The sequence below is a fragment of the Propithecus coquereli genome, unplaced genomic scaffold (assembly GCF_000956105.1).
Source record: "Propithecus coquereli isolate 6110/MARCELLA unplaced genomic scaffold, Pcoq_1.0 Scaffold29, whole genome shotgun sequence".
Classification (NCBI taxonomy): domain Eukaryota; kingdom Metazoa; phylum Chordata; class Mammalia; order Primates; family Indriidae; genus Propithecus; species Propithecus coquereli.
Window position 1 is genome coordinate 1432672 of NW_012148507.1, and position 22629 is coordinate 1455300.

The following is a 22629-nucleotide window of genomic DNA, read 5'->3' on the forward strand; positions in this document are numbered from 1 at the left end:
GGCAGGAGGATAGCTTAAGCCCAGGAGTTTGACACCAGCCTGAGCAAGAGCAAGACCCCATCTCAACTAAAAATAGAGAAATTAGACAGACATAGTGGTGCACACCTGTAGTCCCAGCTACTCGGGAGGCTGAGGCAGGAGGATCACTTGAGCCCAGGAGTTTCAGGTTGCTATTAGCTAGGCTGACACCACAGCACTCTAGCCCAGGCAACAGAGTGAGACTCTGTCTCAAAAAAAAAAAAAGCAACAAATTTCTGGGAGATGGGAAGTGGATGTAGTGTATGGTGATCTATATTGTGGGGGTACAAAGAGGTGAAACGGAGAGGCAGATCCTGGACAGTCTGTGAGCCAACGCCACCATGCCGAAGGGCGGGAGTGAGGAGGGACGGGGGCACACAAAGGTCCCTGCAGATCAGCTGCTATCAGTCAAGCCCTCATCCAAACATGTGTCCCAGGGAATACAAACATTAAAAATGATACTAAAAATAAAAGGACTTGTCTCAAAAGAAGTCGAATTAACTGTATTAGAAGAACTAAACCTTCTACTAGGGTGCTTGTTCCCTAGAATAAAGCACTTTTTGTCCTTGCATTTTGGGGGCTAAGGTCTAAAGCCTGTTGTTTGACATTTGATCTTGATGCTGGAAACTTTAGAGCCACAGATAGGGAAAGGTGATCCCTGCCCATTCTGAGGCTTGGCAGTGAGCTCTTCACACAGACTCAATAACTGAGTTTCAACTTGTCAAATCAACCACCAGTGAAATGCAGAAGGCCCCACACAAGTTGCAGCACAGAACATAACTGTGGTAAAGGTATAGATGACAGAGGTGAAAAAGAAAAAAGGTATTAATAGAAGATGATTTGGTTAGGGTCAACACACCTTAGTGTGGGAAGGAATGATAAGCAGCGAAGGTTAATATGTTATCTCAAGTTGCAAAGCTATCTGATGGAAGCGTGGAGCATACCCATGTAACAACATGTGACAGCAAAAAATCAAGAAGAGGAAGGTGGAGAGGAGGGAAAAGGAGTGATGGCAAAAGTGGGCTAAAACCTCATTTTCATTCCAGGCAATCAATAGAGATCCAAATTGGATTAATTAAGAAATAGAGGAATAAGTATGTAATTTACAATGATCAGGGTTACCTTAGGAAACCTGAAATCAGAAAAAGTTTAAAACCACATGTACTCACTATTAAAGTGGAACTAAATGATTGACACTCATGTGCACATATGGTAGTATGAGTCAACAGAAATCAGGCAGGTGGGAGGGGAGGAGGGGATGGGTAAATTCACACCTAATGGGTACACAATCTGGGTGATGGACACACTTATAACTTTGACTCGAACTGTATAAAAGCAATTCATGTAACCAAAATGTTTGTACCTCTGTAAACATTCTGAAATTTAAAAAAATGTTTAAAGTGGCTGCCTCTTGGGGAAACTTGGGGGAGGGACAGTAAACCCTGTGCATGAACTATTATGTTTTACCATGTACAAATGTTTTTAATTGAAAAACTAAAAATAATAAATTGTTGCTCCATGAATTAATATAAACGTGTTTGCAGACAGGATTTGTCTTAGGAGTTTTGCAGAGCTTTGCCCTGAAGGAATATGTGAACATGTTGGTTTGCCTTTCAAATGCTGTTGCACTCGGAAGGGCGTCTCTGAAAGACAGTAGCGGCTGTATCCCACAAGGCGCCGCGTTTCTCAGACATAAAGGTTTGGATTTGCTTTGTAAAGCAAAGTGAATCTGTTAAAAACTACAGGCTGAGAGCTGACAATGGAGTGCCCCCCGGAACAGATAGCTGCTTGAATGACTAAAAGCAAAGCTCTTGTTTTAACACTCCAGACTACCTGTCTCCATTCACAATAACCTAATAAACATGGAGCCAACATATCTCTGTTTAACCCCTCTGTTAAGTGATAAACTTACCTTAGAATTTAGAAGTTAACCTTTGAAAGATTTTGTAACCATTTGTTCACATAGATAGAATTAGTTAAAGGATCTGTAGAAGCCTTTTGAAAATCTTTTAACCTAAGAGGAACTACCTGCTGTTATGTAAATCTGTTACCCCTGACAACTAATCACTGTTCCCTATAAGTTACCATATAAGACCTCATTTGGGACTTTTTGAGATCCGCAGAGAAGATCTAGGCCCCCTGAGATCCTGCTTTGCCTATAATCTTTATAAACTTATAAAACTATATCTTTGTCTCTGTGTATTCTTTTATTTCTTATATTTTCCATTTTTCTCTATTATTTTCTTATCCCCTGTAACGCTACCAAAGGGACCCGGTTTTTTGCGGAGAGCGCCACGTTCCCGACAATAAATTTTGATAAAAATCACTAAATGAAGTTCTCCTAATATAAATTTGTCACACATACTTTGTAATAACCTCTGTTGTTAATCACATGATTAATAACATTTGTGTTTATTAATAGTAATAGCTATGCTTCTATGTTGTATTTTTCTACTTACTACTGACATAGTAGCTGATCCTGAAAGGTGCTAAGCAGCCCTCCGTTTGGAGGAGTGCCTTCCCGTTTGGTCACAGGTAAGATTTAATCAGGAAATGGGAGAATGGAGAGAACTGGGCTCAGAGAGGCAAGTGAGAGGATACCCCTGGCTGGTGACTGGAGCAGGATGGGGGTGAGGGCAGTTGGCTCAGGTGCTGCCAGCCAGTAAGTGGCTTTGACTCCAGATGGGACATGAACAGCCATGCTTTCTTTCATCAACCTGCCCCTGCCATGGAATCTACCAGGAGGCGTCAAAGCTAAACTGGACATCAGCGCTGGGCTGAAAGGTGGAGATTCTGCCTTGGTGGCCAACTGGGTCCTTCCAAGCTCCCCAGATGAGTGAGAGAGGGAGACCATTCAAAAGTGGGGGGGGGGGACGGGGTAGGGAGGTCGAGTGGGAGCTAAACAATTGTATGTGGTGATGGAAAAAAGGAAGGGACAAATTTTAAAACCAGAACCACCTCCCAAGCTTTCAATCAGATGTTCAAAACAGAAACAATAATTCCAGATTCTGACTAGTCTCCTTCCCTCCAAACAAGAGCATTGTCCTGTGAGAAGAGGAGATGGTGTCTTGTCTTGGGTGATTTTAATGGTTTATTTGCTTATCCTGCAAATATTTGCATAGACCTCACCTCCACAACAGTTTTTCCTTGACCAGGAGAGAGGACACACACCCCACAGGGTTCTTTTCCTAGTTATCTTTTGCCCTGCTAAGAAAAAATTAGGTTGGAAATCTAAGCATCTTCAGTTAAGCCTTGGGATTTTTGATCTGTCACAGAGAATTTATGTTCCTTTGGTATAAAATAAAATATAATAATTGGACAGTACTCTGGATGCAGGGTTTTTTTTGTGTGTTGTTTTTTTGTTTTAGGCTAATGCAGGGTAAATCTTAAAGGCCTTGGGAGTTCTTGTTCCTTCACATTCCTTTTGTAGGACTTCATGGCAGCAGTTTTCTTCTTGTGAACACAACAGGAACAGAATTGCTGTCCTCTTTTTTCTGTGTAGAGTAAATAGCTTGCATCTCGTTCCCCGTCAGTTGGGTCTCTTCATATGCTCTTGATAAACCTTCCAAGGATTGTACTGTTCCTGGCTCTTTGGACACTTTTGTGTCTGCACAGGTCATAGGGAGCTGGAGAACGTTCCCCTGGGGAGCTGAAGTCCACGAGCTGTTGAAACTCCATTCCAAGAGGCTGAAAGTTTTCTACAAAGGTCAGAAAAGGCGGTTAAATACTGACGGTTTTTATTGAGAGCATAGAGTGTGCCAGACATTGTGCCAAATGCTTTATATAATTCATTCAATCCCCAAAATGATGATGTAGAAAGTATTGTTTTCCTCATTTCTCAAACAAGGAAACTGAGCTCTGAGATGTTAAGTAATTTACAAGGATACATAAAAGACTATAGAGTAATGATTAGTTAAGAGTATGAGCCTTCAAACCAGGCTTTGACCCACCAAACCATTACTCAGTACTGCTGTGTGTGTGTGTGTGTGTGTGTGTGTGTGTGTGTGTGTGTGTGTGTGTGTGTGAGAGAGAGAGAGAGAGAGAGAGAGAGAGAGAGAGAGAGAGAGAGAGGGAGAGAAACTGTCTCGGGGAAAATAGCGCGCCTTTATCCCTCTGGTTTGTTGAACCACGTGAATGCATCTCCTTTCAAATTTCTTTTCAAAGTCCCTTTTCCACGGGCACAACCCTCATTCTCTGCTCCCTGGGATCCAGTCTGGATGTGTCTTCTCTCTGGGTCTCAGGAACCTTCCCATGAGGCTCCACTTCTGCCCTCTCTATCCAGTCTTCTGCCAAAGGGCCAGAATAAATGTCCGTCTCTTGGTTTAATGACTGCATCCTAGCAGGGGCCCTTATGAGACAACAACGTGGGCCCAGAGGGACAAGACTGGAAAATCTACTTTGGCAGGATGAAGAGGAAATCTGCTAGGATGGGCATGTGCTCTCTGGGTGCTCCTGTATTCCACCAGGCTGGCCCTGCTTGCTTTCTGCCAGTTCACTTTTGCGTGCCAGGTTCTGTTTTAAAGCCTATACATTCATTGACCCATTTACGATTCACACCAACACTATGAGGCGAGTGCTATTATCATCACTCCTATTTTACAAGTGATAAAACTGTGGCTTTAGAAAGAGCTCGTTTTCCCAGGGGCATTTAGTTTGTTACTTGGCAGAGCCAGGATTTGAACCCCAGTAGTTGTGCTCAAAGTGGGTGGTCGATACCCAAAACCTTCAGAAGGAGGACAAATTGCCCACGGGTAAATGAGAGGTGTGCACCTCCAATGACGGAAGGTGGCTTGGAGCAGAAGGTTCAAGAAGTGCAAAAATGCACTCCCAGGCCAGGCGCGGTGGCTCACGCCTGTAATCCCAGCACTCTGGGAGGCCCAGGTGGGAGGATCGCTTGAGGTCAGGAGTTTGAGGTAAGCCTGAGCAAGAGTGAGACCTCATTTCTACAAAAAATAGAAAAATTAGCCAGTGTGATGGTTCACGCCTGTAGTCCCAGCTACTCGGGAGGCTGAGGCAGGAGGACTGCTTGAACTCAGGAGTTTGACGTTGCTGTGAGCTAGGCTGACGCCACTGTGCTCTAGCCCAGGTGACAGAGCTAGACGATGTCTCAAAAAAAATTTTGTCTGTCTTTTGTGCTATATTTTATTATATTTTTATGAGACAGAGTCTTGCTCTGTTGCCTGGTCTAGAGCACAGTGGAGTCAGCCTAGCTCACAGCAACCTCAAACTCCTGGGCTCAAGCGATCCTCCTGCCTCAGCCTCCCGAGTAGCTGTGACTACAGGCATGCACCACCATGCCCAGCTAATTTTTTCTATATATTTCCAGTTTTCCAGCCAATTTCTTCCTATTTTTTTAGTAGAGACGGGGTCTCGCTCTTGCTGAGGCTGGTCTGGAGCTCCTGAGCTCAAATGAACCTGCCGCCTCGGCCTCCCAGAGTGCTAGGATTACAGGCGTGAGCCACCGCGCCCGGCCCAAGGTCCAATCCTGAGTGCAAGTCCTCTGCCGTGCATCTCCTGGAGTCCTAAGCACTGTGTGACAGGGAGAAGCCAGGTCCGTCGTAGGCTCACCTGCTTGGTGTCAGGCATGGTCGGCCACTTTGGCAGTTTGTCCGGGAGTTTACCCTCCTGCTATGTGGCGGTCCAACTTCCTTCTGCTCCTTGAACCAGGAGCCCTGAGGCAGGTGGGGAGGGGGGCACTCACGGACCCTCAGAGCTGGCGTCTGCAGCTCCTGGTGCTGCCGGGGCTGACCTGCTCCGTGCCCTCTCTGTCCACCCACCCTGATGCCGTCTCTGCCAGCCTGCTCTGGTGCCATCAGAGCCCCTGTCCACACCTCCGCCATCCTTTACCCATCTAGGAGTCCCCACCAGCAGCACAGGGATGCCAACCCACCCTGACCTCTGATACCATGAGGGTGCAGAGCACTGGTTGGTACCTGGCTGTCCTCACCTCCTGCTCCTGGTCACTGATTGGTGCTCAACGACGTCCCCTAGAATAGGGGCAGGCCCTCTCCTCCTCACACACGGCTTTCCTCAAGGGAGTCCCACTACAGAGATGCTTAAGCACTGGTGACATCGGCTCTGGGCTAGAAGGCTGTGTCAGTGGCAGGAGTGGTGGGTGGGGTGTGCTGCCCTCAGAGTTTCTTCGAGGACCCGGGTCTTGGTGTTGAGTCCACACTCATTAGCAGTCATGGGGACTCGTCCCCTAGGATCCCTCCTCGAGACTCTCAGTCATACTTGCACACATCTGTGTCCCAGCCATTCGAGGGTTCAAGTCTACTCTCCTAGAGCTGCTGACCACCTTCAAGGTTCCCCGGCTCAAGAAGCAGAAGGAAGACAGACTGCCACGTAGCAGGTGGGGGAGACTTCAGGACAAACCGCTGAGTGACCGACCATACCTGACATCCAAGCAGGTGAGCATAAAACAGACCTGGGTTACACTTGTCACATAGTGCTTGCAAACTCAGGGGCTGTGGCTGGGTGCTCACAGCATCCAGTGACATTTATTGAGGCTCCATCATTAGGGGCCAGCAAAGCCTTCTCTGCAATACTTGGAAATAGGAATTTTAATAAATACATACTTTTGCATATCAGTTGTCTTTCTGTTTCCACCAGCCTATTTAATTATAGTAGTTGTGGCTCTCCTGCTTTTTGTTTTGTTTTGTTTTGGTTTGGTTCTGTGGGAGCAAAAGCCACCAGAGCTTGGGATAAAGACAAGGGACTCTGGGTCGAGGTTAAGAATTCTGGGCCTGGATGTGGAAACCTGCTCTGGACCAGCAGAGGTCAAAAGGCCAGCTTTAAATGATAGCTTCCTTGCAAATGCTTGGCATTGCTGAGAAGCCATTAAAGTCTGGCATTGTTTGTGTCACTAGGTAACTGTAATGTAAGCAAAAGCTCTTTGAACCTTCTGGCTTCTGGTGTCCTATGGCCAAGCCACCTTGTCACAATGCTGATGAGATAAGGGCCCCAGGCAGCTTGCTTCGGGCTATTTACCCTGAAGATGTTGCCAAGAAACCTGCCAAATGCTGGCCATGAGGACTGAGATCTCCCCTCCCCTCACAAAATAGAGCATGCTTAGGGAAGCAGCCAGGTGGGACAAGGTCAGGTTTGGGCAAAAGGCATGTAGGAGCATTGAGGATTGAGCAAGCACCTGGGAAATGTCATTCGCTGCCGATTTGGGAGTGTTGTATCCACATTGCTGAGAAGCAGAAAGTACATGGGACTGAGGGCCAGCAGATTTTGCAGGGGAGAGAAAAAAAATTTTCTCTCTATCCTCTGAAATTCTGCAGGGGGGAGAGGGAGGGTTGGAAATTAAACTGACAAAAGACAGATTAACAGGAGGAAAAAGTTTATTTTACATGCACATGGGGGACCTCCTAGAAATGAAATGAAAACCCCAAAGAGGTGGTCAGACCTGGCAACTTATATATACCATTTTAACAAAGGGCATGAAATTATGTGGAGAAGTGACGAGATAAAGGAAAAATGTTTTGAGCTTCTAGGGACAGTAAATTGTGGGAAGGTAAATATATGGGAAAGCTAATGGAATACAATAGTTATTTTTGGAAGGTTTGTTGTATAGACTCCTCTTGGTGCCGTCTCTGGGCTGAAAAGAATTGAGTCATCTCCAGGGACTAAGAGTCACTCTGTTCTTCCTGGTACAAGAGAGGGAAAGCGGGCACCTTCACAAAGAAAAATCTATGCCCTGCTTTTAAGTAAACAGAGAGAAAGTAGAGAGCTTTTTTGCAGTCTACTCTTTCTCAATTGCCTTTAGCTCAAAACAGTCCTTATGCCAAAGTGGCATATTCTGATCCCTTTCAGTTTCATATAACTATTCGACAATCTCTTTCCCGCTAGGCTGGAAGCAATTTGAGGGCAGGGACTGTATCTATCTTGCTCACCATTGTATCTCCAGAACCTATCACAGTGTCTGGCCCATTTTTCGACTGCCAATTAATTAATGAATGATTTTGAGCTGCTTGGAGCCTCAGTTTCTTTTTTTTTTTTTTTTGAGACAGAGTCTCACTCTTTTTGCCCTGGCTAGAGTGAGTGCCGTGGCATCAGCCTAGCTCACAGCAACCTCACACTCCTGGGCTCAAGCGATCCTTCTGTCTCAGCCTCCCGAGTAGCTGGGACTACAGACATGCGCCACCATGCCCGGCTAATTTTTTCTATATATTTTTAGTTGTCCGATTAATTTCTTTCTATTTTTGGTAGAGACAGGGTCTCGCTCTTGCTCAGGGTGGTTTCGAACTCCTGAGCTCAAACAATCCGCCCGCCTCGGCCTCCCAGAGTGCTAGGATTACAGGCGTGAGCCACCGCGCCCGGCCGGAGCCTCAGTTTCTTTATCTGAAAAATGAAAATAATGATCTTGTCTTAGCACCTCAATACATCCCTTCCTACATCAACTTACTCTTCAGTAGAGATTTCTATGGTGGTGGTAGGCATGAGAATAAAACAGGATAAGCTCTTTTTTTTTTTTCTGGAGACAGAGTCTCACTCTTTTGTCCCGGCTAGAGTGCAATGGCATCATCATAGCTCACTGCAACCTCAAACTGCTGGCTCAAGCAATCCTCCTGCCTCAGCCTCCTGAGTAGCTGGGACTACAGGTGTGTGCCACCATGCCTAGCTGATTTTTTTCTCTTTTCAGTAGAGATGGGGTCTTGCTCTTGCTCAGGCTGGTCTCGAACTCCTGACCTCAAGCAATCCTCCTGCCTCAGCTTCCCAGAGTGCTAAGATAGGATTACAGGTGTGAGGCACTACCCTGACCTCAGGATAAGATCTTGTTTTGAAAAAATAGTGTAAGTGTAAAATGTTTTGTCTTGACTTAAATGGCAGCTCTTCCTCTTCTGAATGTTCCTAGGGAATATGGCAAGTGTGAGAGACCAGACTATGCCTCGGGGAAATATGAAGGATTGTTGAGCTGAAGACAATTAAGACAAGCTGCGTGCCTCCCCCTCTTTGCCTAAAAGCAGGACAGAGACTTACAAAGAAAAAAGGTCTTGGGTCCCAGTGACATCCTGCCTGAAGACAGTATGTAAATTCTCCTTTACTGGAGGCAGCTCTATCAGCTCAGAGTTGGTGCCAGAGAAATCTATGGGCAGACTTTATTTAGTGTCTTCCCAGGTATTTAACCACAGCTTCCCACCTTTGGAAACCTGGAACTACTTTCCTTTGTCTTGTCACTCCTCTACAATTTATTGTACTTTGTTAGATATACTATATAAGCCAGACTCCTAAACTGCTGCCTTGAGTTACTTCTCACTGAAGTTTCTCCCAAGCGATGCGTACCACATGCAGTAATAAACTTGCTTGTATTTCTCTTGTGAATCTTTCCTTTGTTACAGAAGTCCATCCCAGCTACGAACTTACGAGGGTGAAGGAAAATTATTTTTTCTCCCCTTCACAAGCTTTGACAGAGAGCAGATCAAGACACATTGCAGCAAGTACCAACGAGCATTGTTTCATTCTGTCCACACCTGTGACAAATGTTCTCCCAGGTGTTTGCGATGTGTGCATGTGCGTGCACACACATACTACTCATCTTCCTTCTGCTGAAGAAATTGCATCAAGGTGGGGAAGGGCTGGAGCAGCGAATGTCAAACTTCAAAGGCTACATTCACAGAGGCAGGAAGGATAAGACAAATGGGAAGCCCATTTCTGCACTGCTGAGAATTTGAGTTTTTGAAAAATGTGGCCTTGAGATATCTCACTGTGCTTTTGTAAGAACATTTCAAACGATAGTGGCAAATCTATGGCTTAGTAGAAAAAAGTCCCCAGAGTTGGAGTTGGATGTCCTGGATCCTAATTAGAGCTCACACTTGCCTTGTTCTTGGGCAAGTCATGCTTCTCTGGGCCTCAGTCTCCCCCTTTAGTCTAAATGGCTCTGAGGCCCCTCTTGGCTCTCACACTGTACCATGGTAATAGCAGCACTTGTGTGGATTAGCCCAGTCCAGGTGCAGCAGCTGCAAGGCATTGCTTCCTGCTTCCAGGTGATGCTGGCGTCCCTCCACCAGTCAGCAGGGCTAGTACCTGGATCCCCTCCCACAGTGGGGTGAGGGTGTGCTCGATTCATTCAGCTCTCCTGGCCTGAGACTGCAGGTGACCCTGGTTGCAGCTAGGAGATGCTGGCCATGCCCGTGGAGAGAGTAGAGCCCTGAAGGGGCTGCAGAGAGAAGGGAGGTTTTGCTCTGCCTACAGGCTCCCAAATTCAATTTAAACCCAGTGAGTGAATCAGCCACAGCTTTCCAGTTTAGTCTCTTACAGCCAAAGCTTTCAAGAAGCCTTGATGTTCACCTGGTGCCTATAAGGCACTAATACTCTGCGGCTTAATGGTGCTGGGAAGAGCTGGGGAGGGATCACTGCAGACAAGTTGCTTAAAATTAGTGGGTGAGAAGTGACAACAAGTCAGCTGCTTGCAGCTTTTCTCTGAAGCTGCCTTTTTTTTTTGAGACAGAGTCTCACTATGTTGCCCTGAGTAGAGTGCCGTGGTGTCAGCCTAGCTCACAGCAACCTCAAACTCCTGGGCTCAAGCGATCCTCCTGCCTCAGCCTCCCGAGTAGCTGGGACTACAGGCATGCGCCACCATGCCCGGCTAATTTTTTCTATTTTTAGTAGAGACAGGGTGTCTCTCTTGCTCAGGCTGAGCTGAGCTCAAGCAATCCTTGTCCCTCGGCCTCCCGGAGTGCTAGGATTACAGGCCCAAGCCACCGCCCAGGCCTGAAGCCTTCTGATGTGCGGCACTGAGCAGGAAGTGGCAGAAAGTAAACAGAGGTGGGACACAGTGCTTTGAGAGTATCCTGGAGGCCCAGGAAGAGTAGATTGTATGTAATTATTTAAATCAGGAAAGCCCCCAGGAGGAATAGTAGAACTTTCCGCAGGGGAGCTGGAGGAGCTAAAGGGTGGGGAAGGTGGGAGAAAGGGCATTCCAGACGCCAGCAGAGCCAAGGTGCAGGGGCGGGGAGCTGGCTCTGTGTCCTGGGAAGCAGAACTGCTCTTGGCTGTAGAGGACGTGAAGACCGGCAGCAGGTAAGGCTGGAAAGGTAGGTCAGTGTCAAATCACTCCAGGCCCGAGATGCAAAGCTAATGATTTTGGTTTTAGCCTGCAGCCCAAAGGTCAAAAACTGATTTCATTCATCCTGCAGATGGCTTTTGTTTGGTCTGTAGAGTGGTTTTTGGTTTTGTTTTAAATGTGAGTCAGCTTACGTATATATATGGACATTTCACATGCAACCCAGATTTCCAGCTTCTCTTTAAAAGTGGGAAGATTGGGCTTTTTGGAGACCATCTGCAGAGCTGAGCAGCTGCTTCTCTTCCAGAGGAGACGCACAGGGTCCGGCTTGGCACCGTGCGCTCACCTGGCCCACCTGACTCACCTGGGGGACCCTCCAGGCTTCCGTACGTATTTGAGTCCATAACCCCTCCAGAGTGAGCAGGGCCACAGAAAGTCTAGAAGGTCTCACCGTGGGTATAACAGAGCAAGGCTGTGCCTCAGTCAGACGCGTCTGGGGGTGGCATTTTGATTGGGCAGGGACCGCATAGAGGCAGAGGGTCTGATAGGAAACAGGAGGTGGCAGTGACGCCCTGATCTGGGCAGTGGCAATGAATTAAAACAAAGAGATGGCCTTGTATGCAGAAGGAAGGGGCGCTGCCCAGTGCTGTGATTTGAGGGGCAGCACAGTCTCCGTCCCAAATTCATTCTCAGTCAGCATGACGCCCATGCGAAACAAAAATATGACGTTAGCTCTAGGCAGTGCTTAACACTTTTGCCATGTCATTTCACCCTCCTGATCTCATCTGATCCTCACCACAACCCTGTGAGCTTGGTACTGTTACCCTCACTCCCCATTCTGCAGCCAAAGAAACAGACTCGGAGATAGTCGCTTATTTCAGCCACAGGGCAGAACCAGAACAAGCCTTTACCTCTGAGCTCCGGATCTGAAGCCACCTCCCTTGGGCAGGGTGTATTCCTGCGCGTTGCACAAGGCATCCCTCTCTGTGCTCTGCAAAAGCGCGGATACATCTAGGTGGGAGAAAGCACTTCACTTGCCAGCGATGCTACAAATGTTATCACTGGATATATGTTTGCCAGGGGTTTTAGGTGAGGGGGCCCTGGACGCGAATTTCAGCGCACTCACAGCAGAGGCACTGCCGCTGGGGGGCTGGCGCACGGGCTCTGGAGCCAGCCTGCCTGGGCGCGAATCTTACCGAGCCCATTCCCCGGGCAAGTTCCTAAACAGCCCCGTGCCTTGGTTTCCTCACCTGTAGGAAAAGGTGACCACACCTACTTCACAGGGGGGTCGTGAGGATTCAGTGAGTCAATGCGTGTAATGCACTTAGCACAGAGCAAATGCTGTATGAGTGTTTGCTCATTATTATCCACAGTTTTCATAAGCTGGTGTACAGCCCTGGGTGTCTTGTGATGGGGAGAGAAGGCGGGGGTGCAGAGGGGCCAGGCAGACAGCGTGTGGACGCGGAGGGAGAATTGGCACAACCCACTCCCTGTGGTGTTTTCTAACAGGAAAAGACCCCAGTGGGTCCTCAGCCATGTGGGCTGTTATCAGTGGCGAAAAGTGAAGGGATGAGACAGGACCCTGCTGTAGACCCTCCTGCCAGCGGGGCAGGCCCAGTGCTGTGTCTTTCTGGACCAGCAAGAGGAAAGGGACTGGGAGCTGATGCAAGGGGCAGAACTCAAGTGTGTCTAGGTGACTGACACCCGAGTGTGAAGCCGGCTGGTATTATCATGGGTGCCAAACTGCTGGTACTGTGCTGAGGCTGATACTGACCTAGTGACACTGTCTCCTAAAAACCGTGAGCTCGCAACCTGCGCTGGGATCCCTAGAAACGGAGACGAGGAGCTGAGCAGTGTCAATGCAGCCCAGGCAGTCATGGCTGTGGCAGGCAGAATGATGGGTCCCTCAGAGATGTCCACGTCCTGATCCTTAGGACCTGTGACAAAACCTCATGTGGCAAAAGGAACTTTGCAGATGTGATAAAGTGAAGGAGGTCGAGGTGGAGATGCCAGCCTGGGTCGTCCAGGTGGTCCTCGTCCCATCACATTGGTCCTGCGGTTCCTGCTGCGTGAGGAAGAAACCCTGCTCGTTGAAAGGCAGCCGCCCCTCAGTTCAGCCCTCTGAATCCTGGAAGTCCTGTGGTTGATTCCTCTGCACGCAGATAGGTCCAACCTCAGCTCAGGCATTTATGGAAGGCAGTGACTTGGGTAACTGACAGGAGGTGGTTTTAATCCCGAATAGTCGCTAAGTGCAAAGGGGTAGTCTTTCTGCAAAATACTTCCTCGTCTCCTTGGTGAGTGTATCTACCATTTTTCCTGAAGAGCCTGCACCATTCTGACAACTCTCCCCTGGACCGCATCTTCCCAGGACTGAGCAGAGAATTCCAGGGACTTTTGCAATGATCAGGAAATAGAGCTAATTTTGCAACAGCCTCCAATTCACCCTTCTCCCTCTGCATTCCCCCATCACCCCCACCCATCAGGGTAAGTCAGGCAGTCTTACCGCTCTAGCAGAGCAGGGGAGCCTGAGGTTAAGGTTTAAAGGCATTGTTAGCAAAACCTCACTGTGTGTGGTTTGCCCATGTGGTTTGACATAATTGCTTCATCTGTAGATTGCAGGGAACTTTACACAATTGATCCGGTGTAGTCTCCCCACCGGACAGATGAGGAAACCAGGTTTTGAAAGATATTTCTCAAGCTGTGAAAGACAGGGGTTCTAGTCAGTCAGTGAAATACCCATCCACCTGCTGGGATGCATCAGAGAAGACGAATCTTCACCAAATCATTCCCCAGTCCAACTGTGAGTGTTACCACATCTACAGTCGTAATGCATTAAAAATGCACCATGCTCACAAATACTTTCCATTACCTCACTTCTCATCATTGTGGTGACCACCATTCTCCCACTGCACCCAATCCCAGGCTTGGCCAGTACTGCCTCTGGTGAAAACCTGGCAAGGAGACACTAAGCACATCTTGCTAACACACCAGTGTCCCACTGCACATAGGAACAAGGATGCCCAGGGTACCCACTAGTACTAGTCAGTGATAGCTATGAGGCTGGCAAATGTGAACAGTGGATATCACTGGTGGGAGGTTTGTGGGTAATTCCTAATTTCTTCTTTTTTTTTTTTTTTTGAGACAAAGTCTCGCTCTATCACCCAGGCTGGAGTGCAGTAGCATGATCATAGCTCACTGTAGCCTCGAACTCCTGGGCTCAAGCAATCCTCCTGCCTCAGCTCCTGAGTAGCTGGGATCACAGGTGTATGCCACCAAGCCTAGCTAATTTTTAACAATTTTTTTGCAGAGATGGGGTCTTGCTATATTGTCCAGGCTCATCTTGAACTCCTGGCCTCAAGCAATCCTCCCATGTCAGCCTCCCAAAGTGCTGGGATTACAGATGTGAGCCACTGCACCCAGCCCCTAATTTCTTTTTAATGCCTCTCTGTACTTTCCAAAGTGAGTATATTAATTCTGTATCAGAAAAACATACATTCCCTAAAAAATAATACAGGAAAGAAGCAAGTATAGCACCTACATCTTTTCAGACTGAGCCAGGCTGTGTAAACTTTCCTTTTTGGTAATGTTTGCCAAAACGTTAGGAAAGTTCACAGGTGCTTTCCAGTCTGCTGTGCCACTGGAACATGTAGGAAGAAAGGGTTAGGAGATCTTGGCTGTCCCAGAGAGATTAGGGGGAGAGCTGTACCCCATCCCCTCCACGATGGCTTGCCCTCCAGGTACAAGCAACATGGTGGCCACATGGGCAACTGTCCTCACACTGAGAGAAATCTGCTTACTGACGGTCTCAGCAGCAGCAGAAGAAAAGCATGTTCCAAAATGTCTTCTTTCTTAAAACAAAGCCTCTTGATCTTTCCTTTTCTCCTGACTCTTCAAGGTCTTCAGGATTGCTTGTCCTGACTGGGAAGGTCTGCTTGGAGACTATTATTCCTGCTTCAAATACTGCCATTGCTCGTTGAGGGTAGGCAGGCTTAGGACCAGGGATTTACTATTTATAGTTTCTAAGATGGCCCTTATAAAGTCCATCTTTTATACTCCATCAGTAAGGAAGAACCAGGCTTCACTTTTTCTTCCTAAATTCTTCTCAAGACTAGAGTCTTTAGAATAGACGTATTGCCATATCATACAGTGATTAGAGCAAGGCCGTTGGATATTGGAAGGGGCACTCCACTGAAGGACATTTAAGTCTCTCTTGCTCTTGACCGTTTTGGCTGTTTACTCCCAAACTAGTGTTTCCAAGGACAAGGTTGGGCATTTGTTTTAATTTTACCTTATAATCTTCTGTGCTTTCCCTCTCCTGCTGCTCTTCGACTCAGGCTCTGTGGACTTACTCAGCGTTTCCCCACACTGTATTCTGAATTCTCACTTGACTCTTCCAGGCAATTGTTCAGGCCCTTCTGGCTACCCCACCTGGACTGCTCCTGGTAGAGTTAGGACACCGGTGAAATTTGCCTGACATACTGTTGAGGATTTCCCATGACCTTCCGTACCTTTCCTTTTGTACCAGCCTTTGGAGCATCACTGCCTTTCAGTTATTTCCTCTAAGCCACACAATGCCTGAGTGCTACTCTAGACTTCCAAAATCTTGCCTGTTTTAAGGGCAGTCTCACATTGGTGGGTGAGGAGCAAAGGATAATTCTGTGGCATACATGCCCCTGCTGCCCCAACCTGTGCCCAGAGCAGGCATCACTAATCAATCAGCCATGGCACGCTTCCCTATTGAGTTCAGACTCAGCACCAGAATCTCTCTCAAGCAGCACTTCAGGCAACCATTACCAATTTATCAAGCCCAGTCACTGATATAAGTTAAATCTTACTTGCCATAGTACAAGATCTCTGTTATAAACTACCAAGTTGAAATGGGTCAGAAGAATAGTCTTCTATTTTGTTTTGTTTTTTTAGGTCTGTGATTTTACAGTCTTCTTTCTGGGGGCTCCAGTCATTGGTCCCTTTTTAGTATAGAGCTATTTTCTCCACCGATCCCAAGTGTTACTTTCCTTTTAGATAATCCTTCATAATGATAGATTCTATATACAGAGGGCCTACTTTGTGCTGGGGTCTAACCTCTGTAGTATTTTATTACCACAGCAGCCCTGCAGGTAGTTATCATTATCCCTAGTTGATGAATGAGGCTCCAGGTGTTAAGTGACTTTGGCTAAGACAGTAAGTTCTGGTAAGGGTGGGTGTTCAACCCAGGGCTATCTAACCCCAAAGTCAGGGTCTTTTTACTGTTTAATGCTACTTCCTTCTGTCAAGCTCTGAGTTAGAGGAAGGCCTTATTCCTTCATGTCTGGGTGGAATATAATCCTGTCTTTCCTATTCAGGTCCCCAGGAACTCCAAGAAATCATGTTTAAGGTTTGAAGGATCCATAGTTGAATGATCCTTGATCTATAGATACCTCAGTTATTGTAGCTCTCACTTTCTCTTATGGCATCTACTACTATAAGCTTGAATTGGAGGTACCCAGACAAGGAACTCCTCTGACACATTGTCGGCAGAGAAGGCCACGGAGGCCTACCCTCTGTTAGGCAAATGCAGAAGCTGTGAGCACTCTGAGGGCCTGCAGAATCCACTGCAGGGCGAGAGGTTGTTGGGACCTCCTACAAAGTGGTTTCCCAGTAAAACTATGGAAATTAGCGGGGTTTGATGGCAGTCAGTCTAGTCTTCACACACTGGGAAACATCATAGGCACTTTCTTCTCTTCTGGAAGAAAAATAGCCAGAACGGGAACAATAACCTTCATCTCAAGTTCCGTCTGATGCAAAGCTGAAGGCAGGGCATTGGCAATTTCTTGCGTACAGAGTAACCACTCATCCCAATTTGCCCAGGAGAGTTGGAGCTTATGTTTTTTGTCCCAGTGTAATTACAAAAAGCATCACTTTTACCACTAAAAAGTATCCTGTTTTTGACAATAAATTGATGATAGGATTACCTTGCTTATATAGCAGGTTTCAACTTACTGCTTCTTTGGTCCAAATACAATAAATTGGGCTAGATATATTTGCCGGATTTGAGGAAAAGTTAGTCTGCACAGAAAGGCTTTTTTGGTCAGAAGGAAGCCTGCACTGCTGCTGAAATCCCTCCGCGCTCTTCCTCACTCTGCTCTACGCACGCACGCCAATGTCTAATGTCAGCATTCCTAGAACGATCTTGCATGCTTTTCTGAATCTCAGTTCCACGACTAGATGTGTACTGGATTCACAGGAAGAAGGTGCACATATGGAAGCCTTCAGTGGATTTAATAGCGATTCACCAAAACCTCTGCGCTCCGCAGAAGACGACAGCAGGAGGGCTTGTGGCCTCCCCAGAGTCACGCACCAGGCCATTGCCGGTCAAGTAGGGACAGGTTAGCCCTCTTGTCTCCCTTTCAACTCCCCCCAGCCCCAGATCACTCATCCCGTGATCTCTTCCTTATTTGTTCCAAAGCAGGATATTAAAAACAAACAAACAAAAACCAAACAGCAAAGAAAAACCAAAGCAGGATATTCAATTTCCTCACACAGCCAGGACAAACTGGCCAAGAAAACTGGGATTTCTTAACTAGTTGTTGAAGAGTTAGCATGGCAGGAGTTAGAGCACTGCCAATGAAGATGGCATTTCCTTTTGGATACACACCTTAATTCTTAGATCCTGTCACTTTGCAGCTTTGAATGCCAATCAGAAAGATTTGGGGCACTCTTACTAGGAATGTGAAAACCGGCGAGCTACTCCTAGCACGATCCACGAAGAAAAAGAGCAAAAATAAAAAGCCTGGGCCAAGAGTGCCACCTAGTGGCAAAAGCATGCTTGCATTCGTGTCTTCCAAAGAAGCTAGTATAGAGAGCCTGTGCAATGTGTCCAGCGCTTCATAGGGATTATTTTATTTAATGCTTATAACACAGAGGTGCTTTGGAATCAGGGATTTAAAAGAGATGTGCCCTGTCCTCTAAGAACCCACAATCCGATGGAAGGCAAAAACAAAATTAGAACGAAATGTGATAACTGCTAGGATACAGGCAAGGTAGAGTATCTTGGAAACAGGGGACACCTTCTGGGGGAGACAGGAAAGTGTACAGAGGCGCTGAGCCTACAGATAAGTGGGAATTAGCTCCACGCTCAGCTTAACTATGCCTAGGCCAGTTGTACCAGGGGAGAAACCATGAGGGTTGAACTTGGCACAAACCATCCACTGACTCTTCCTTTCTTGTGATGCGTTCCTTGGCTGAAGGCTGTGCTGTCCAATACAATAGACGCTGGCCACGTGGTTATTGAGCACGTGAAACAAAGCTCGTCCAAATTGAGATGTGCTACTTTTAAAGCTTTAGAATTTAAATAAGAGCGTAAAAAATCCCATTAATAATTTTTTACATTGATTTATGTTTCTAAAGAAACTTCCAGCTTCATCATCCTATGTTTCATCTGAATTTTTTTTAAAAATTAGCAGTCATATTTGTAATATCCGAAGGATCTGTCTCCCAACCTTCTCTTTCTTTTTATAGTCTCTTGTTCTTGTTTCATGGATGCATTTCTTCTTCCATCTCTCTGAAGATATATAATTTTGTTATGTTTTTAAAATTTCTTCCATTACCTGCATTTTTCTATTTCCTTTGCATCCCTTTTCTCTGCTTATTTAATATGTTTCATTCTGTCTTCCACGGTAGAGACGTTCTTGCCAAGTGCCAGGTGTTCCTTGCTTGTCCGTTGCTAGCCAAGAATGAGCTGCTAAGATGTTGGCTAGAAATTATGTGTGTGGGAGGGGATCTATTTTGTTGAGACTCCTAAGTGTCAGTATTTTTAGGTCTTTCTTTGGGGAGGGGGTGTTTTCCCAGAGAAGCCTCCACTTTCCCGCCTGATGGCATTAGCCTGGCAATTCGAGTTCTAGGGGTTGGCTGGGGAACCTTCCTGCAGGGTCTTGCCGTTTCTGTGCGGTTGCTTTACCTTCAGTTGAAGGTCAGTTGACTCGGTCTGCTGTTTTTGGCTTCCCTGCTTCCGGCTGAGGTCTCAAAGCCCCTCTGGAACAGCAACAGTAGTAATACGTATAATGGCTGCTATTTATCGAGCACCAACTTGATCAGGCATTGTCCTAAGCAATTAACATGGAGTGTACCTGTTACTCCTCTCAACTGTGTGGGCAGGTACTATTATTTCCTCCAATTTATTGTTGTGACATGGAGAGGTTAAGTAACTTGCTCAAAGTCACTAAGTCATGCATCCAGCACTTCAACCCAGACTCAATGCTCAAAACCACTGTGTCACTTGCCCATCAGCTTTCTGCTTTCCAAACAGAACCTCTCTTGTCTACTGTCAGTGCCTCTCCTGCTCTTTGTCTTGGAGGACTTAAGCCTTGTTTATTTCTTTACTGCCATTTTAGTCAGGTTTCAGCAGAGAGTGGAGATAAATGTGCAAGTTTTGTTTGCCATGCAGAACCAAAGATTGAAATCACTTTTTGGTTGTAGATGGCTGTTACGAGGGGTCACAGTGACTGACGGATGGTCATTGTGAGACTGGGATCCCACCACATTGCCCTGGCTTTTCTGGGGGATGGGTAAGATGGGGGTCTCATCATGTTGTTCAAGCTGGTCTTGAACTCTTGGCCTCGAGCGATGCTCCCAGCTTGGCCTCCCAAAGCGTTAGGATTGTAAGCACGAGTCACCATGCCGGCCTCCTGGCTTGTTTCTACTTTGACTCTAGTTAGATGCTCTACAGTCAGAGAAGCCACAGGGAGTCTTAGCCCATATATGTCACAGTTAGTTGCCAAATTTCCTGGCGCTGTTGCTGACACTCAGCGTCCCTCACTGGGGACATGATTGGTCAGGTGTTAAGATCCAGAGCATGAAAGCATCAGATAAAGGAGACAGAACTGCAAGTATTTCACTGTGAGTGAAAAACTACACATATATGTGAAAGGGCAGAAATATTAACACCAAAAAGTGAATAGTGGATTTTTTGGGGTGAAGTGACTACAGTTGATCTATATTTTCTTTTTTCCGCTCATCTATTTTCTTTTTTTTTTTTTTTTTGAGACAGAGTCTCACTTTGTTGCCCTGGCTAGAGTGAGTGCCATGGCATCAGCCTAGCTCACAGGAACCTCACACTCCTGGGCTCAAGCGATCCTTCTGCCTCAGCCTCCCAAGTAGCTGGGACTACAGGCATGCTCCACCATGCCCAGCTAATTTTTTTCTATATATTTTTAGCTGCCCAATTAATTTCTTTCTATTTTTGGTAGAGACGGGGTCTCGCTCTTGCTCAGGCTGGTCTCCAACTCCTGAGCTCAAACAATCCGCCCGCCTCGGCCTCCCAGAGTGCTAGGATTACAGGCGTGAGCCACCGCGCCCGGCCCCGCTCATCTATTTTCTAGTTCTTCGATATTACATATGTTATTTACCAAAAATGTTTAAGATATTTAAAAACATTCACCCTTTGGTTCAGCAATTCTTCTTGGAAATGTCCTAAGGAAATAATTCAAGATGTATGGAAAGATTTAGCCACAGGAACATTCATTGCAAAATGTTTATACTAGCATTAAATTAGAAAACCAAAGTGTGTAAAGAGGAGCTTAAAGTTGGACTATAAAGCCATTAAAATACTTAATGAAATGCTCACACAGCATTATTCCGTGGGGAAAGAAAGCTTACAAAGCATTATGTACAATATAATCCCATTTTTAATAGATGAATGGAATAGTCAAAAGATAAATACCATAAGGTTGAGAGTGGTTACTACAGAGCCAGAGAGAGAGGATTCAAGGCTGATGCTTTGCCCTGGATAGAGAATTCAAGCCTACACCCCCATCCCCCAAGGGCCCCAAGCATGTCTACCTTGCCCTCTGCTAAGGTGTAGGAAGGGGGCTGGGAAGAAAAAGCAAGAGGAAGAGGAGGTGATTCAATATGTTGGTGCTTAGGCCAGATTCCCTCTAAGTACACAGGCTGTTCAAGCAGGATATGAATGAAATTTCTGGGAAATGCTATTGTTGGTTTTTAAGAGTTAATCCAGATACTGCTGTCAGCTTTCCACAGTAACGGTTTCTGTAATGTCCAAATAGAGAAAGGACATGTCCTGAAGTTATAAACTTCTAAGGTAGGATTTGCAGAGAATAAGAGAAAAAGGTTACACAGCAAAAATTTCCTTCTGGTTAGTTATCTTTGGGTTTTAGGATTATTTATTTTTTTATTCTTTGTATATTCTAATATTCTCACAATAAATGTATATTGCTTTTGTATTTATTTTTTTTAATTCAGAATATTATGGGGGTACAAACATTTCAGTTACATGAAATGTGTTTGCCTTGCCCACGCCAGGGCTACAAGCACGTCCTTCCCTCATACAGTGCGCCCCGTTTCCATTAGCTGTGGGTTTACCCCCCAACCCTCTTCCACCTGACTGGCACCCGATGAGTATTACTACCATGTGAACACCTTAGTGTTGATCAGTTGGTACCAGTTTGGTGACGAGTACATGTGGTGCATGTTTTTCCATCCTTGTGATACCTCACTTCGAAGGATGGGCTCAATCTCTACCCAGGATAATATAAGAAGTGCTAGGTCACCATCGTTCTTTTATAGTTGAGCAGTATTCCCTGGTATACATATATCACATTTTATTAATCCACTCATGCATTGATGGGCATTTGGGTTGTTTCCACATCTTTGCAATAGTGAATTGTGCTGCTATAAACATTCGAGTGTAGATGTCTTTATTATAGAATGTCTTTTTTTCTTTTGTATAGATGCCTAGTAGTGGGATTGCTGGATCAAATGGTATTTCTATTTTTAGCTCTTTGAGGTATCTCCACATTACTTTCCACAGGGGTTGTACAAATTTGCAGTCCCACCAGCAGTTTAAGAGTGTCCAATCTCTCCACATCCACACCAGCATTTGTTATTTTGGGACGTTTTGATAGAGGCCATTCTCACTGGAGTCAGGTGATTATCTCATTGCAGTTTGGATTTGCATTTCCCTTATCATTAGAGATGTTGAGCACTTTTTTATACGTTTGCTGGCCATTAGTCTGTCCTCTTTTAAAAAGTTTCTGTTCATGCTCTTTGCCCATTTATTGAAGGGGTTGTGTGATTTTTTCTTGATTTTCTTAACTTCTGTATAGATTCTTGTTATCAGCCCTTTATCGGATAGGTAGAAAGCAAGTATTTTCTCCCATTCTGTAGGTTGTCTGTTCACTCTAATGATAGTTTCCTTGGCTGTGCAGAAGCTTTTAAATTTGATCAGGTCTCATTTGTTTATTGCTTTTGTATTTTTAAAAAACAATTATTTTCAATGTACAGAAAATATAATCTAGGAAAAATTACTATTTGCAGCTCCAAGCTAAATAAGGGAAAGTTGCTTTAGTGCTTGCAAAGAATTCCTTAAGTTTGAATTTGGTATCCACTGACTTTCTGCAACAGATCATCAAATCCAAGGATCAGTGGCAAAACAGTAAGACTCCCAAAATTCTACTTTCCTTAGAAATACATTTTTCTAACTGTATTTGATTATGTCCTAATCAAGTCCTATTAATTTGTACATCAAAAATAATAGTCATACCATGGAGAGCTGCCTTGTATTAGGCAAGCTGCTTTTTTCCCTTTTCCAACTCGAGAAACACATCATT